This window comes from Xenopus laevis, chromosome 5L, assembly GCF_017654675.1.
Source record: "Xenopus laevis strain J_2021 chromosome 5L, Xenopus_laevis_v10.1, whole genome shotgun sequence".
NCBI classification, from domain to species: domain Eukaryota; kingdom Metazoa; phylum Chordata; class Amphibia; order Anura; family Pipidae; genus Xenopus; species Xenopus laevis.
In genome coordinates this window covers 73,154,469-73,170,872 of record NC_054379.1, presented here as the reverse complement: position 1 = coordinate 73,170,872, position 16,404 = coordinate 73,154,469, and the positions used below count along the sequence as shown (strand labels likewise).

At 39.6% G+C, this 16,404-nt stretch overlaps 1 pseudogene; it reads left to right on the top strand.

The window, feature by feature from the left end:
* The first annotated feature begins 7,898 nt into the window (after positions 1-7,898).
* LOC121393532 lies at positions 7,899-9,088 on the top strand (annotated as a pseudogene).
* Positions 9,089-16,404: the final 7,316 nt, after the last annotated feature.

Here is a 16,404-nt window from a genome sequence, read left to right as displayed (position 1 = left end):
CAGCAACAGAATGAGGAAATTCCAGTGAGTAGAAGAAAATCACATGGGAGGGTCACATGATTTCATCACGTAGGCTCAAAGGAAGGGAAAGTGAACAACAAAGCTCCTTCCCCCTTTTGTGACATCATATTGCTCCACTTATGACAGGCAGCAGGAGAAAGCTACAGTCAGGAGCAAAACTGAATAGTGTATGTAACATGATTTTGGGCTATACAGGCCAACGGGGTTAATCACCAGCTAGTAAACTGAGCATGGGTTACACTTGATTCTAACACTTAAGGCAGGGTCTTTGCAAAGTGGAAGAAATGAAGGTGCGGTGTAGTGCAACTACAACTCCCACAAGCTACTGTGCTTTAATCAATAAAGAAATGGGCTCCAGGAGGTTCTTGCAGTTAAACTAAACAAACTTTTATTTGTCAGAGACAAATGATCCACAGGTTTTGTACTTACAAGCCACAGAGGTCCCAGCAGATAATCATGACATGGCTACAACATGTCCCTCAGAGACAGCACAGTGGAACTCCCTGAGGCAATAGTATAACAACTGGATAGCTACACTCTGAGAATCTCAGCACCATAACCTGGATCCTCACACATCAGGGAACTCACTAGCCCTAATTCCAAGACCCAATACCATATGGGTCCCTACATACACCCTGAGGGAAAACCCTTTTAGTCCCAACAATGGTACAAAACATCCCCGACCACAACATATCAAACAATAGTGTAATAACACAGTACCATACATATTTCTTTTGGTACCCTCTCCTGAGGCATACCCTTACATCACCCATTCACTAACAGTCAGGCATAATTCACTAGACATCGGTCATTCACACTCTATCGCCAGGCGACTTTGTGCTCTGGCGAACGGATGTTACTCTACAAATTAAAATGCAGATTTTACTGAACGTTAGCTCTTTTTTTACAGAGTTTTTTCCAGAGTTACCTTCGCCACTTCAGACCAGACGAAGTCGTAACTAGTTGTTACTGGGTCCCATAGCAAATTCAATTTAAGGCCCCAAAATATTTATAAGTTGGCCTATTTTACCAAGATATATTAATTAGGGTCTTACTGGGCCCCCTACACTCCAGGGCCCCCCTGCAACCGCAGGGTCTGCTTCCTCTATAGTTACGCCCCTGAACGAAGTGCTATAAAGCAGCGAGATCTTCCTCATTCTTCTGTCACGTGTGCTGAAAATGCATTAAAGTTCAAAAACACTGTCGACTTTTCCTTTTTCAATCGGGATTGGGTAAGCGGTTTTCTCCACACATTTTATTACATATGGAACATTAATTTTACAGTGGGCTCATGTGTAGGGCATTATATTAACTCTCTTGTCTTTATTAAGGTTCCCTGGACATGTGTAATATAAACCGGTAACTTAAACCATTTGCAGCAACATTTATAATAAATTTAAATTTCTTGCCCTATGCAAATTGACCTGAGCGCAAGATCAGTAGCTAAGTTTCACTAGGCACAAATGAATGCTAGCTCATCTTCGCTATGAAATGCTTGCACAGCCGAAGTAATGCTAGCAGAAAGTTGCCTGCGTTCGATGCCCGGGACTAAACTGGAGACACTCTGATTGCTGGAGACACTCTGCTTCAAAATCATGCAGCCATTCTGGCAACTCACAGCCGCAAGAACCACAGTAAGGCAAGGGCGTAACTACCGTGGGAGCAGGGGGTGCAATTGGGCCAGGGCCTGCACCCCCACAGGGCCCCCCCCCGGCAGATCGCACGCGCTGCAGCCGGCTGGATTCGGAGAAATCACACGGACGAGGGTGGGGGCGGGCCCGGCTGAACGGCCCGCACCAGGGCCAGCCCCCACCTTGTTCCGTTACTGCAGTAAGGGATCCCCGTTAGACCTCTCCCATCTGCCACTTTCTCCCTAAAAACACCCCTCCACATGTACCTCAGCCCAGTGTTAGCCGAGGGCAGATCACAAAGTGAGAATGGAGTCAAGACCTCTAGATCCGGCCAGCCATCCAAACTTATGGTTAAAGAAGCGCTGGTCGGACTGTAATAGCACAGGAATTACCCTCCGCAGATGCGGACGCAGTTTAGCACGTCTGGCCCCAGTAAGACATGGTGGTGTATGCAGGAACACCTGGTGGCGGTAATCACTTTTGGCACTGGGTAGAAGTGTAGAACAACAGCCACTCACATACGTCTCCGGCCAGAGTGTAATCCAAAACAGCTGCGGATACATCAGATCCGGGCACCACCTTATTAGAAAATGCAGCAACAAGTTCTCGGCCCAATATGGTGGCCAAGAACTCTTGCGCAGCTTGTTGAGTGGGAAACTATGGGAAACACCATGAGAATAACTTCCAAAACCCAGAACCCATGGGCAACTACTCTTTCGAGCCAAAAAGGGAAAAACGTGCAGGACTGCTCTTTTCCTACTCAGTCCGGCAGCCTGTCACAAAAATTTAAAGAGACAGTAGCTCAGCCTTCAAAGAATCAAGCACCACGTTGGGTGCCAAATGTAACACGACTTTGGGCTATACATGCCAACGGGGTTAAAGGAGAACTTAACCCTTAATTTAAAAAAAACCCTACCCTACATAGACTCCCCCCCACAGCCTAGATGTTACCCCTGGTAAATGCCCCTAACTCTTTACTTACCCCTTGGTGCAGATTCAGAGCATCGGAGTTCATGGGCGCCATCTTCTTCTCTTCTGTGCTTTGGCAATTTCCAACAATTTCTGCACATGTGCAGTTGTCAAAAACCCGAAGACTGCTCCAACTGCGCATGCGCCGATACAGCACTTACTTCCCGAAGAAGACCGAAGAGAAGAATAAGATGGTGCCCGTGACCTTCGATGCCCTGATTCTGCCCCGAGGAGTAAGTAAGAGTTAGGGGGATTTACCAGGGGTAACAGCTAGGCTGAGGGGAAGCAGGGAGGGGGTATATGAAGGGTAGGGGATAGGGTTTTTTTAATTAAGGGTTTAGTTCTCCTTTTATCACCAGTTAGTAAACTAGAGCATAGGTTGCACCTGACTCTAACACTTAAGGCAGGGCCTTCGCTAAGTGAAAGAAATGATGGTGCAGTGTAGAGAAACTACAACTCCCACAAGCTACTGTGCTTTAATCAATAAAGAAATGGGTGCCAGGAGGTTCTTGCAGTTAAACTGAACTGCCTCCCCTCTGCCTCCCTCTGGCTAAAATTTAAATCGCTGGTGGGATGGCAGTCTGAGCGTCTCTATTTGATAGAGAGAAATGATCCACAGGTTTTGTACATACAAGCAACAGAGGTCCCAGCAGATAATTATGACATGGCTACAACAGGTCCCTCGAGACAGCATAGTGGAACTCTCTGAGGCGATGGCATAAAACCTGGATAAATAAACCATCAGGATCTCAGCACAGTGACCTGGATACTCACGCTGGATGAGGGAATTCACTAGCCATAATTCCCTATTAGGCTGTGTCTCTATACTGCAGGCCAGTCTTGCCTGAGGGGAGAGCTACCTCCTTGCTACCCCTCCTAGTTGGAGCCAAGCTGCTCTTGCTTCCTAATCTACCTATCTTACTCTTCTAGACTAGCTGGCCTTGTTCACGGGGTCCCTGCTCCCCGACTTATCGCTCTATAGAGGGTACTGGTCCATCTAGGGCATGTGGGTATACTGGGCCTTGGTGTACCCAGGCTCCCTGGAAACATCAAGCTAGATCAGCAACCACAAGCCAAAGAGGAAGATCCACCCCTTCCCACCACTATACCAGTGTGTGTGACAAGAAGTGGTCACAACACCTGATGGCCAATAACTGAGATATGCAAATTACAACTAGCTAAATGGGCGTCTGCCCAGCAACTAGGGAGGAAGTGTAGGGTTTTAAAGCCATAGGGGCACAGTAATCCTATGGGTCCATAGACGTATTTATTGAGCAAAAAAAACTTGGAGGAGAAAACAGCCAGCATGACCTATAGGTAAGTTTAGATGAGGAATAATTTTTTAAGTGAAGTTTTTTAGTGTCAGCTTCTCTTTATGGAAGCGCTGAAATGCATAATAAGAGCGCAGAGGGACTGTGGAGCAAAATCGATTGTACAGTTCCCTCCACGCTGCAAGGAACAGCGCAAAAGCCCTTGTCTGCCTGGCCTGCTCTTCCAGGACAGGACTGTTCTAGCGCTGCTCCCCCTTTGCAGTCACCATACACTGGAGCTGCTTCTCTCCCCTGGTTTGGAAGCTTGCAATAAAAATGTCTGATTGTATTTGTTTACTACAGTTTTAAAATAAATATATATTTTTAAAAAACCTGCTTATGTACATCTATACATTTGATATATGGTGAACTGTATATGTCATTTGTTATAGCGGGATTCAATTTGTTTGTTTCAATGTCACAGCAGTTGGCGGGTATAGTCCTTGGCCTCATAATGTTGGTGTGTTCTGGCTTATTACACATGCCCACTGTGATAGCAGTGGCCGGCATTCAGATTAAATCGTATTGTTATCACTTGTTATGTCAATGTATTGGTGGTTCAGGAAGTAGGGATGCCAAGGACAGTTGTTGTCTTAATAAAGCTGTGGCCAACTTCTTACCCACACAAGCTGATGTCTCTGTGTCGTTTGTCTTCACTCAGTAACAGGCAAGGGGAGGGAATCAGTCTCCACAGTCAGATCATACATAATGTTTACATCAATCAATTATCAAAAGCCTCAAAGAAACCCAGACTCCAGGAAGTGTTTATTTCTTTAAAGCATTTGCAAAATATGTACTTACTAGGGAGAAGAGAAAATTCTACATAACAGGAAGTGAAAGTGAAGACTAATTATAAAACAGACAATAGTCAATGGCCAGAATAGTACACAAAATTCACTGTCACTGCAAAAATAATCAAAGTTAAAGTCAAGTTACACATATTATGTCATACCAACCACCAGTGCTGATTTTCAGCAATACTGTTCCCAATATTTTGTCTCTGCTTAGCACGCACACTTCTGCAAGGGAAGAACAAGGGTCAAGGCACACAGGCAGTTTCGGGGAGATTAGTCGCCCGCCGACAAATCTCCACTTCTTTGGGGCGACTTATCTACCTGAACTGCCTCCCCTCTGCCTCCCTCTGGCTAAAATTTAAATCGCTGGTGGGATGGCAGTCTGAGCGTTTCGTTTCCGAAGTTGCCTGAAGTTGGAAGTTCAGGCAACTTCGAAACACGAATCACTCTGCCATCCTGTGCCATCCTGCCATGACCCAAAAGGAGAAAGAAAGATTCCCCCAGCCCCCACTCTTGCTAACAATGACCACAACGGATTTTTTTTGTTTTTGGTGCAAACTAGGACTTGGTGAAAAATTTACTATCGTTTGATTTTTTTTAATACTGTGAGGGCCCCAGTGTAAACAAGACCGAGTTTTTTTTTTGTGCAAGCAAGATTTTTCAGAATTTAGGGAAAGAACAAAGGATAATTTAGGGGAAAACTGCGTGAAATAGGGCAAAAGTAATTTTGTAATCTCTGGTCCTAACTCCTAAGGGCATGGACACACATGTGTTTTTAAAAAGCTGCCACATAGTGGCATTTAGAAGTCCTAGTGGTTTTTCATATTTTTGGGACCAAAAAAGTTGCCAGGTTTTTCACAACATAGGTACAAATAGGGCTAATTTAGGAGTAGATAATGGGTGAAATTGTCATTCGCACTCTATTGCCAGGCGACAATTCAAAGTGCAGATTTTACGTAACGTTACCTCTTTTGCCAGAGTTGCCTTCACCAGTTTAGAACAGGCAAAGTGCATTAAAGTAGCTAGATCTTCCTCAATCTTCTGTCAGTTACATTATATTCTGTGAGGCGAAAAATGCATCAAAGTCCAAAAAACGCTGGCGTCTTTTCCTTCTTTCAGCCTGCAAAAGACCTAAACTTTTTTGGGTAACCGGTTTTCCCATTACATTTGCAAACATATGGAACACTAATTTTACAGTGGGCACATGTGTAGGGCATTAGAATAACTCTATTGTCTTTATTAAGGTTCCCTGGACATGTGTTTTAAAAAGTGTAATTTGTAAGTATATGCTCCAACATTTAACATAAAGACATCCATACAACTTTAAATTTCCCACCCTATGCAAATTGAGTTTTGCAGAAATGAAAGCTAGCGCATCTTCACTATCAAATGCTCGCCAACGTTCCCCACCCATGACGAAACTCTGCATTTTAGTGAATTACTGTAGTCTGAGTGAATTTTCACCCGGCATTGTTGTGCTGGGTGCGCAGTGGACGCTGGTGAATTTTGGGTGGTTAGTAAATGTGCCCCTAAAAATGTACAGCAGTTCTGATATTAGTGATCTATGCCTTCACAACTGTCCAGCATTACACTGAATGATCATAAACATTAATTAGATAACTCAAAAGCATATAAAAAAACACATTGATGAAATGAAACCATTTCAGCTTATCAGCAAACAGGAAGGGGGGGAGTGGATATGAATGAATGAAGCACCGTGCTGTTCCTTTAAATGTTAAAACAATTCATTAAGATTGTCATCAGCATGGATTTACTGTATGCTAGCTTAGTTAGCATAGGTGCTATTATTATTTCCTGTTCAGAAGAAAAGGCTTATCTCTAAACAATAATTGTTTTTTAGAAAGAACTTTGGATGATGACCATAGATGAATGTATATATGTGTACGGATGAGCTGAGTTTCGCAGAGGAAATGACGTCCATAAGACTTCAATGAGAGAAAAAAATGTTGCTCGAAAAATTTGTCGCCTATAGACTTTAGTGCATTTTGGAAAATTTTCACAAACGGCTAATTTTTGGCGAAGCGGTTTGAATTCGCCTATTGCTACAAATGTGCTAAATTAATAAGGTCCTTAAGCCAAATTACTAGATTTGGTGAATGCTTGTTAACACACAGTTATTTATTTTGTTATTTATTGACTTGCTGCTTAAATTTAAAAATAATCATGTTATCTTCTAGGGCAGTGCTGTCCAACTTCTATGGTACCGAGGGCCGGAATTTTTCTAATCTACATGGTGGAGGGCCTGTAATGGAAGCCAGTGTTAGCCACTCCCTGTTTTTAGACTACACCCACTTTAAACCACACCCGCGTTACTGCAAAACCATGTCCACATTAAGAACACACAAAAAAACAGATGGTTGGTGCTCACTGCAGGGATGAGGGCTGGAACTAGGGGTAGGCAGAGTAGGCGGCTGTCTAGGATGCCACCATTGAGGGGCGTATTTTTAATAGGGTTTTTTTTCCATTTTTTTCAAGCATTTATTTAATCATTTGTTTCAGTAATCATGGTCACTCAGTCGGGTGGAATTTCACTGTGACTTCACTGATGCGGTTGGGTGGCAGAGAGAGGCAGAGAGCCGGCGGCCTGCTTGGTGTGGCTCGCGCTTGCTGCTCTCAGCCCTGCACAGTTGCACTGAACTGAAGACATTCTTTCTATTACTGTGAAAGTGTGAAGCTTCCTGCTGGCACAGCCAGGTACAGATTTGGGCCGGGGGCCATATGTTTGCTGCTGCTTAACAAAGTTATTTGGTTAATTATAATTAATAAAATGACCTCAATCAATGAGAACCTTTATGTTTCATAAAAATTGAATGAAGGTTTAACAAGAAATCTAGAAATACAGTAGATTAGAAGATAAGTTTTTCTTCATCAATCTGAAGATAAGAGTAATGTTGGTCTCAAACCTCCTTTACCAACTAGTGTAGGAAGAATCCCCACACATATACAGTATACACTATACTATACATGTACTTTGCTATATACTATAAAACATATTTACATACTTTGATGACAATTAAAACTGAATTCTTTATACTTCTTGCTATTTTTTATCTTAAGAGTGGTTTAATTTCAGCTACAAAATCATGAACCCCTCTGACTTATTTTGGAACCAGCAAAACACAAGCTACTGTTTCCAAGATACTAACAACTCCTGTCCAAAGGCCAACAGGGAACTTTTAAATTTTTCAGCTTTGCTCATTTTCATGGTTGGTGTTTTCATATTTACAACTGTGGGAAATCTAATTGTGATTATTTCTGTATCACATTTTAAACAACTCCATTCCCCAACTAATTTCCTTATAATGTCCTTGGCCACTGCAGATTTTCTTCTTGGTTATGCCGTACAGCATGGTGAGATCACTAACATCTTGTTGGTACTTTGGAGAGATATTCTGCAAACTCCACAGTTGTATTGATATGATGTTGTCTACTACTTCCATATTTCATCTCTTTTTTATTTCCATAGAACGCTACTATGCAGTATGTCGGCCACTTCGCTATTACAAAAACATAACCACCACTGTAATAGAGGTGTTTGTATTTATCAGTTGGTGCGTGCCGAGTCTTTATTCATTTGGTCTATTTTTTTTCTAATGTAGACTCTGAAGGTGCACAGAACACGGGCATTTTCTGTACTGGCGTATGTTTTATCTTGTTGGACAGATTATGGGGAACCACCTCTTCAACTGATTTCATTCTATATACCGGGTAATCTGATAATGGACATTTATATACACATGTTCTCTGTAGCAAAAAAACAAGCTAAGAATTTGCATAATTACCCAAGCACTCAGGACGAGAAACCAAACTGGTCGATGACCATAGAAACCAAAGCTGCAAAGACTTTGAGCATAGTAATGGGGATTTTTTTATTATGCTGGCTTCCTTTTTCTGTAGTTGCTCTATTTGATCCTTACTTTAATTTTGCAACAGCTAATGGTGTATATGATGCAGTTCTGTGGATGGGTTATGTTAATTCCACTCTTAACCCCATGATTTATGCATTTTTTTATCCAAGGTTTCGAAAATGCTTTGGCCTTATAGTAAAAGGAAATATATTTAATGCAGATTCATCCTCCCTTTATGTGTTATCTAATAAATGGTAGAACTGCCAATGTTTGTTTAAACCAATAAATATTTCTGGCAATTATAAAAATTTGTTGAGTCCAGTATACTTTTATCTTCTTGCACTTCATTTTTGAAATTGAAAATGTTTAAGGGAGACATAGGATAGATGACCCCCACCCCTAATTTTTTAGGCAATACTATATGATGCTGGTTTTGCGTTTTGCCAGAATGAATATAATCTTCAAAAAAGGTCCCTTTATTGGAGCTCCCTATAGATCTGCTATGGTCCCTGTCTGAGTTTCAAATGAAGAGTGGGCATGTCGTAATGGTCCCTGCCAGAAGCACAGTGGGGGGGGCAGCCAATCACATCCCTGCAGTCACACAAGAAGGCTTCAGTTCCCTATCAGGTCAGCCTAGCTGCTGATTGATTCCCATCCTACAGTGCAGTGTGCTGAGTGCCAACGGATGGAACTAGTAGAAATTTTGCAGAAAGGTTCAATAAAGTAACCAGAAACACAACTTTTTAAAGTACATTCCTTCTATATCTAAAATAGTTTAATACACTGGTACATTCTTATTTTTTAAATAATACTGTATGTCTCCTTTAAGATTAAAGGTGCTTTATTCATTTAAGTATTTTAAGGATGACTTTTCATTTAATGTGGCGCTTGATCTTTTGGAAAACTACTAACATTGCTCCATATAAGACAGCACATCCCTGTATATGCTTTCTCAGTGCATACACGTTACAATTGAACTCGAGAATACATCATAAACTGTATTAAGTTGCCAAATTCTGCATTTATTCATGGAGCTGAGACCATGTATAGACTTTTAAGGCAAAACAATATTGTGCCATGAAACACCAACCATATACGAGAGCCACAAGAAATATATATTTCTGCAGTATGATGTGATGGTTTAATGAATTGGTTAACTGCAATAGGGATTAATGAATTTCCAATATTATTATTGATAATGTTATGCACTTATTCATAAATTAGCCATGGGGTCAATAAGCAATAACGTCTGTATTTTTGAAGTAGATATTCCCCAGTGTGAAATAACAGGGTACTTCTATTGACTTAAAAATAAGATTTTTGTTTCATCTTACACACACTCCTATTATAGAGTTGTGTAACTGCTTTCATACTCAATTGAATGCATCAGCCAGAAATAAATTGACTGAAAAAAAGCTACCCAGTGTCAGGAGATAAGGACAGATCTGGCTTGTGCCCCATAATGCTGCACACTGTACCTTGCATTTTTTTTTTTCTGGTGTAATGTATATGAGTAACTAAGGGGTCAGCTCTTGCTCCCTTTAGATTTCTTGCACATTTGCCTGGGGGAATAGGAAATAACCCCCTATTAGTCCATCATATACCGTGACTTATATTTTGTACATGGTCCTCTGAATGCTAGTATGTCTATTCTAATACAAAACTGTGTATTATTTGCAGTACTCATCCATACTAAACAAATATAAAATTAAACAAGTGAAAACCTAGAAGTGGAGTAGAAACAGTTCTTGCAGTTTGGGGTGCCAGTACCCAGACAGATATACATTAATATATCAGTATGATTGTATATATCCCAAGGGTTTAGTAAGACTAGTTCTTGTATCACTAGCAGCCATGTTCATGAAGATTTAGATTAAAGGTACACTAACATATTTCAGGCAGTGAAAAAGCACTAGAAACTGCTCACCTGACACCTCCCATTTACCTGTAATATGAACTGTCTAGAAGCATCAGAACTAGCTGTTGTCCATTGAAAATGCACATACTTTTGGGTCAAAAACCACCAGATCATTCAAGTGGTTTGCATTGCAGTCAGCAAAAAGCAGGTGCTTTTACAGTAGCATGTTTTAGCCTGTGTATTCTTAGCCTTAGGACAATTGCACATGGTAAATAAATTGTTAAATAACCCCCATAGTGTATATATATATATATATATATATATATATATATATATATATATATATATATATAACCACTACTATGCAGCGTAATATTGATATATGTATTTATCAGTTCTGTGTTTGTTTTATTCTGGACTTAAGCCTGCTTGTCAGGGCTAGTCCTATTAAAAAAATGGCATGTGCCTAGTGATGTGCGGGTCAGGGTTTTCCTGACCCCACCTGACCCTAACCCGCCCTGCTGCAGCCCGCGCCCGTGCTTCCGGGGTCCATTTATAGACCCGCCCCGCCGATGACATCACAAAAGGGGCGGGGTGAGCAGAAGCCAGACTATAAAACCAGAACCCGGATGCCGGCAGTTGAAGGTGGCGGGCGGGGAGAGCAGGAGAAGAGCTCAACCCGCACCCACCAGGAGCAGTGCGAGGTCGACCCGAACCCGCCCGACCCGTGGGTAAACCCGCGGGTCCCGTGGGTATCGGGTCGGCCCGCACATCACTACATGTGCCCTCATGACTGCCATCTATGTACCTAATTTGTTGATAATACGCAAGCTAAATTTGTATATTTAGTCATATGAAAAGGTTTAGGAACCCCTCTTAATTCTTTGGAGCTTTGTTTATCATTGGCTGAGCTTTCAAAGTAGCAACTTCCTTTTAGTATATAACATGCCTTATGGAAACAGTAGTATTTTAGCAGTGACATAAAGTTTATTGGATTCACAGAAAATATGCAATATGCATCATAACAAAATTAGACAGGTACATAAAGTTGGGCACCACAACAGAGATATTACATCAATACTTAGTTGAGCCTCCTTTTGCAAATGTAACAGCCTCTAGATGCCTCATATAGCCTTTGATAAGTGCCTGGATTCTGTATGTTGGTATTTTTGACCATTTGTCTATACAAAATCTCTCCAGTTCAGTTAAATTTAATGGCTTCTGAGCATGGACAGCCTGCTTCAAATCATCCCATAGATTTTCTATGAATTTCAAGTCGGGGGACTGTGACGGCCATTCCAGAATATTGTACTTCTCCCTCTGCATAAATGCCTTTGTAGATTTTGAAGTGTATTTAGGGACATTGTCTTGCTGGAATATCCAACCCCTGCGTAACTTCAACTTTGTGACTGATGTTTGAACATTATCCTGAACAATTTGTTGATATTGGGTTGAATTCATCTGACTCTTGACTTTAACAAGGGCCCCAGTCCTTGAACTAGCCCCACAGCATGATGGAACCTCCACCAAATTTGACAGTAGGTAGCAGGTGTTTTTCTTGGAATGCAGTGTTCTTCTTCCGCCATGCAAAGCGTTTTCTGTTATGACCAAATAACTAATTTTTTGTCTCATCAGTCCAAAGCACTTTTTTCCAAAATTACTGTGGCTTGTCTAAATGAGCTTTTATATACAACAAGCGACTCTGTTTGTGGCGCTAGTGCAGAAAGGGCTTCTTTCTCCTCACCCTGTCATACAGATGTTCTTTGTGCAAAATTGTGCTGAATTGTAGAACGAGGTACAGATACACCATCTGCAGCAAGATGTTCTTGCAGGTCTTTGGAGGTGATCTTTGGGTTGTCTGTAACCATTCTCACAAACCTCAGCATATGCCGCTCCTGTATCTTGGCCTGCCAGACCTGGGTTTTACAGCAACTGAGCCTGTGGCCTTCCATTTCCTGATAACATTCCTTACAGTTAAAACTTGACAGTTTAAACCTCTGAAAAAGTATTTTGTAGCCTTCCCCTAAAACATGATACTGAACAATCTTTGTTTTCAGATCTTTTGAGAGTTGCTTTGAGGATCCCATGCTGTCACTCTTCAGAGGAGAGTCAAACAGAAGCACAACTTGCAATTAGCCACCTTAAATACTTTTTCTCATGATTGGACACACCTGCCTATGAAGTTCAAGGCTTAACAAGCTAATCCAAATTTGGTGTTGCCAGTTAGTATTGAGCAGTTACATGCATTCAAATTTACAAAATTACAAGGGTATCCAAATTTTTGTACAGCCAGTTTTAAACATTTTGATTTAATGTCATACAACTGAATACTGCTTCACTAAAAATCTTTGTTCAGAAAACACCCCAGTGCTCAAATGTTCCTGTGAAATGAAAGACATAGCACAGTTACCTTTTTTGTTAAAAGTGGAGTAAATTATTATGCAGGCTGAGAGGGATTTCCAAACGTTTTCATATGACTGTAACCACCAAACTGAAGTAAATAAATACATGTATGGAATACATTATCTGGAAATCTGTTATCTAGAAAGCTCTGATTTACATGAAGCCTGTCTTCCATAGATTCCATTTTATCCAAATAATCCAAATTTTTAAAAATAATTTACTTTTTCTCTGTAATAATAAAACAGTACCTTGTACTTGATCAAAGCTTAGTTACAGTTAATCCTTATTGGAAGCAAAACCAGCCTATTGGATTTATTTAATGCTTATATGATTTTCTAGTAGACTTAAGGTATGAAGATCCAAATTACGGAAAAATGTGTCATCTGGAAAACTGTAGGTCCCAAGCATTCTGGATAACAAGTCACATATCTATACAACTCATTTTGTTTTGATGGCTTCCCTTTTATACATTAATTATAATACATCCTTTCATTAAGTTTTCATTTCATAAAGATGTAATCAATACTCCTGTTTGGCTTGGTTATTTAAATTTTACCATTAATCCTTTAATGTAAGCCTCTTACAATTGTTTAAAAAGACTGTTGTATCAGGCAATATATCAGGCAGGTTTTTCATTTTTGAGTGTTAAATAGAGTTTAATCCAGGATGCATGCTGCTGATTTAATCCAGTATTTATATTGTTTCTGGGTTAACAATATATGTATGTAGTAAATGCTGATTAAGCAGATGTTTTAATATAGCTCAGAAAATCATAGCTAAATATAGTTACATAAAAACGGATGCAGTCATCTATGTTCATTAAAGTTGTGTACTTCTCCCTGCTCCTCTGATCAATTACATAATTCCAGAGTTCCCACTGCAATAGGTACTGTAGACTTACCCCAAGTGAATTCTGCACAAGCATCAATTCACAAAAATACTCCTGAAATAATGCAATCCCTATTCTTTGGACAAACTTTGGATTGCATCCAGTTAATCAAGACATGTACCTGCAATTGCTTTTGACGACATACACAACACTGCATTTGGTTATGACAAGTTGCAATTAATTGCTTGAATAATGCTGTATCATGGGTAAAAACAAACTCTTTCTTGAATTTTCACTTTTTAAACTGCATTTGCACTCATTACCGAGCCCTACAATTAATGCCTAGTAGATTCATGTCTACTTGCATCTAATACTGGCAGGACATCTCCCATCTTCCATTTTAATCAAATGATTTAATTAGCAGACTGGAATATGAATAGAAGGGGGTCTGCACAGATCAGTAATAAAAATGGCAAGAAAAAGTCAGAAGAAGGCAAATCATTCAAAAACTATAAAAAAGAAAACACGAAGGCCAGTTGAAAAGCTGCTTAGAATTAGCCATTCTGTTACACACTAAAAGGTAACTCAAGGGTGAACCACCTATTTAATTTTATGTGAGTTTTACTTAAGCACAATACAGTGCAGACAGTTTTACATGTGCAAGATGTATCACACATGCAGCAAACAGTGTTGTACAATATGAAGTTCACTATCACTAATAAAAAACTGTAAAAATAGTAAAACAATATTTTTTTGAGAAATGGTTTTTATTTATTTTTTCCACTTTTATGAATATAGACAAGCTTCACATTTGTATAAAGCAAAAATATACCATGAAAAATTTCAGTATATGCCACATACTTAGGTAAACCTATGCATCCATACATTTACATCCATACTGGTTTTCTGGGGGGAACATACTTTTTTCTACCTCTGTAATTTTCTGGAATTACAGAACTGATGGCTCATATGGGGTGTCTTCATTTTAGGCCCGTATATGCCACATACTTGGGTAAACCTATGCATCAATACATTTACATCCATATTGGTGTAATATCCATACTGATCTTTTTCTGACTGGAATAAGTCTTGTTTCATAAACTTTGGCCTAGATGTTAGAAGAACATTATACTGAAATATGATATGCTTTTTTTGGCTCCATGCTACCACTCTGTAAGATATTCTGGGAGATGTTTATTTTAAATTATTAGTTGCTAAACAATAATTTAGCTGGTTAGTGAAAAGAGCTCTTTAATTTAAATTTTCAAGCACCTTCTCAGAAACGGCCCAGTGTGTAGGTGGCCAATCTAGGCATAATCTTAATGAGTTAGAAAGTAATACTCATGCTTATGAGTATCTTTAATTGCATTTGGATATCTTAAAGATTATTTATGGTGACATCTATGGTGAACACCTAGATATTTTTTAAACTATGGCTGAAGAGCTGTCATAAATACAAAGGGGCCTTGAACCAAAAAAATAACACTTAAACCTTTCCATTCTATATATACTAAAAAAAACCAAATATTTTGGCACTTCCCATTCATGGAAACAAATAAAACAGACATAAGATATAAACTAAATAAACATGTCATTATGGTTTCATTCATTAACAAAATAAATAAATCTTTCCTTTAACCCTTTCCGGACAGTGTTTTTTTTGCTGGCTTAAGGGTGCTTCGAGGAAAAGTGCATTGCTCAACAACATGTTTTTCTCATAGTGTAGGTTAAACGTAGATTACATTTTTTTTCACAGTGCATTAAAAGGAAGATCAGTCTTCCAGGATTTCAGCCATTGGGTCCTGTTTATGTTCATATCCTTCCAGTCAATTGGCTAAAGATTTAACAATAGTCTTCCTGCAAGTTAGAAATGTCCAGTTAAATAGGTAATTTGCCTTAGCTTTTAAGCAAATTATTTGCTCGTCTTTCTATTATTTTTCTTTTTCCTATTTATTTTATCTTAAAATGTCAAATGCTATCTGGTTGCCTCATTTAGTGACCAGAAACTAAATTCTTTTTGAGACTTGAGTTCAATTGCAATTATATTTCTCTTAAGTCATCTTTCATCTTATACCCTTTACTCACTGGTGAAACTATAGAGGAAGCAGACCCCACATTGCCGGGGGCCTGGAGAAAAGGGGGGCCCAACCTGCAGGGTCTGTTTCCTCTATAGTCTTAAAATCTGAAATTACTACTAAAAGTTAGCTGCATAAACCCTTTAAACTGTCATGCAATGGATTTAATATGAGGGATAAAATGCATTACATTGTCTCTTGTTCAGGGCCGGATTTACCCTTCTTGCCCCCCTAGGCCCAGCTAATGTGCCGCCCCTCCCCCCCCGCATTTTCTGGAAGCGAATCTTTATCCAATCATTTATGCAAAATAAAATAACACAGACACTAAAATGGAAATAATTATGTATTAAACTATAAATAACTTTTAAATATAACCAATATGTATATTAGTAAATACAGTAAAAAAATAACATAAATTATCTTGAAGTGTAGTCTGAGAAAATCTGAAAATTTTAGGATTAACAAAGCCTTTTAGAACGAACTTTCATCTTTGCAAACTTATCAATGATGTTGTCATAAGAAAACTTTCTGACAATCTCAGCTTCAATTGAAAGTAGAGCAAAGCTGTTTATCCTTCCTTCACTAAGAGAAGATCTCAGGTAGTTTTTCACTCTTTTTAAGCAAGAAAAGGATCTTTCAGCACTG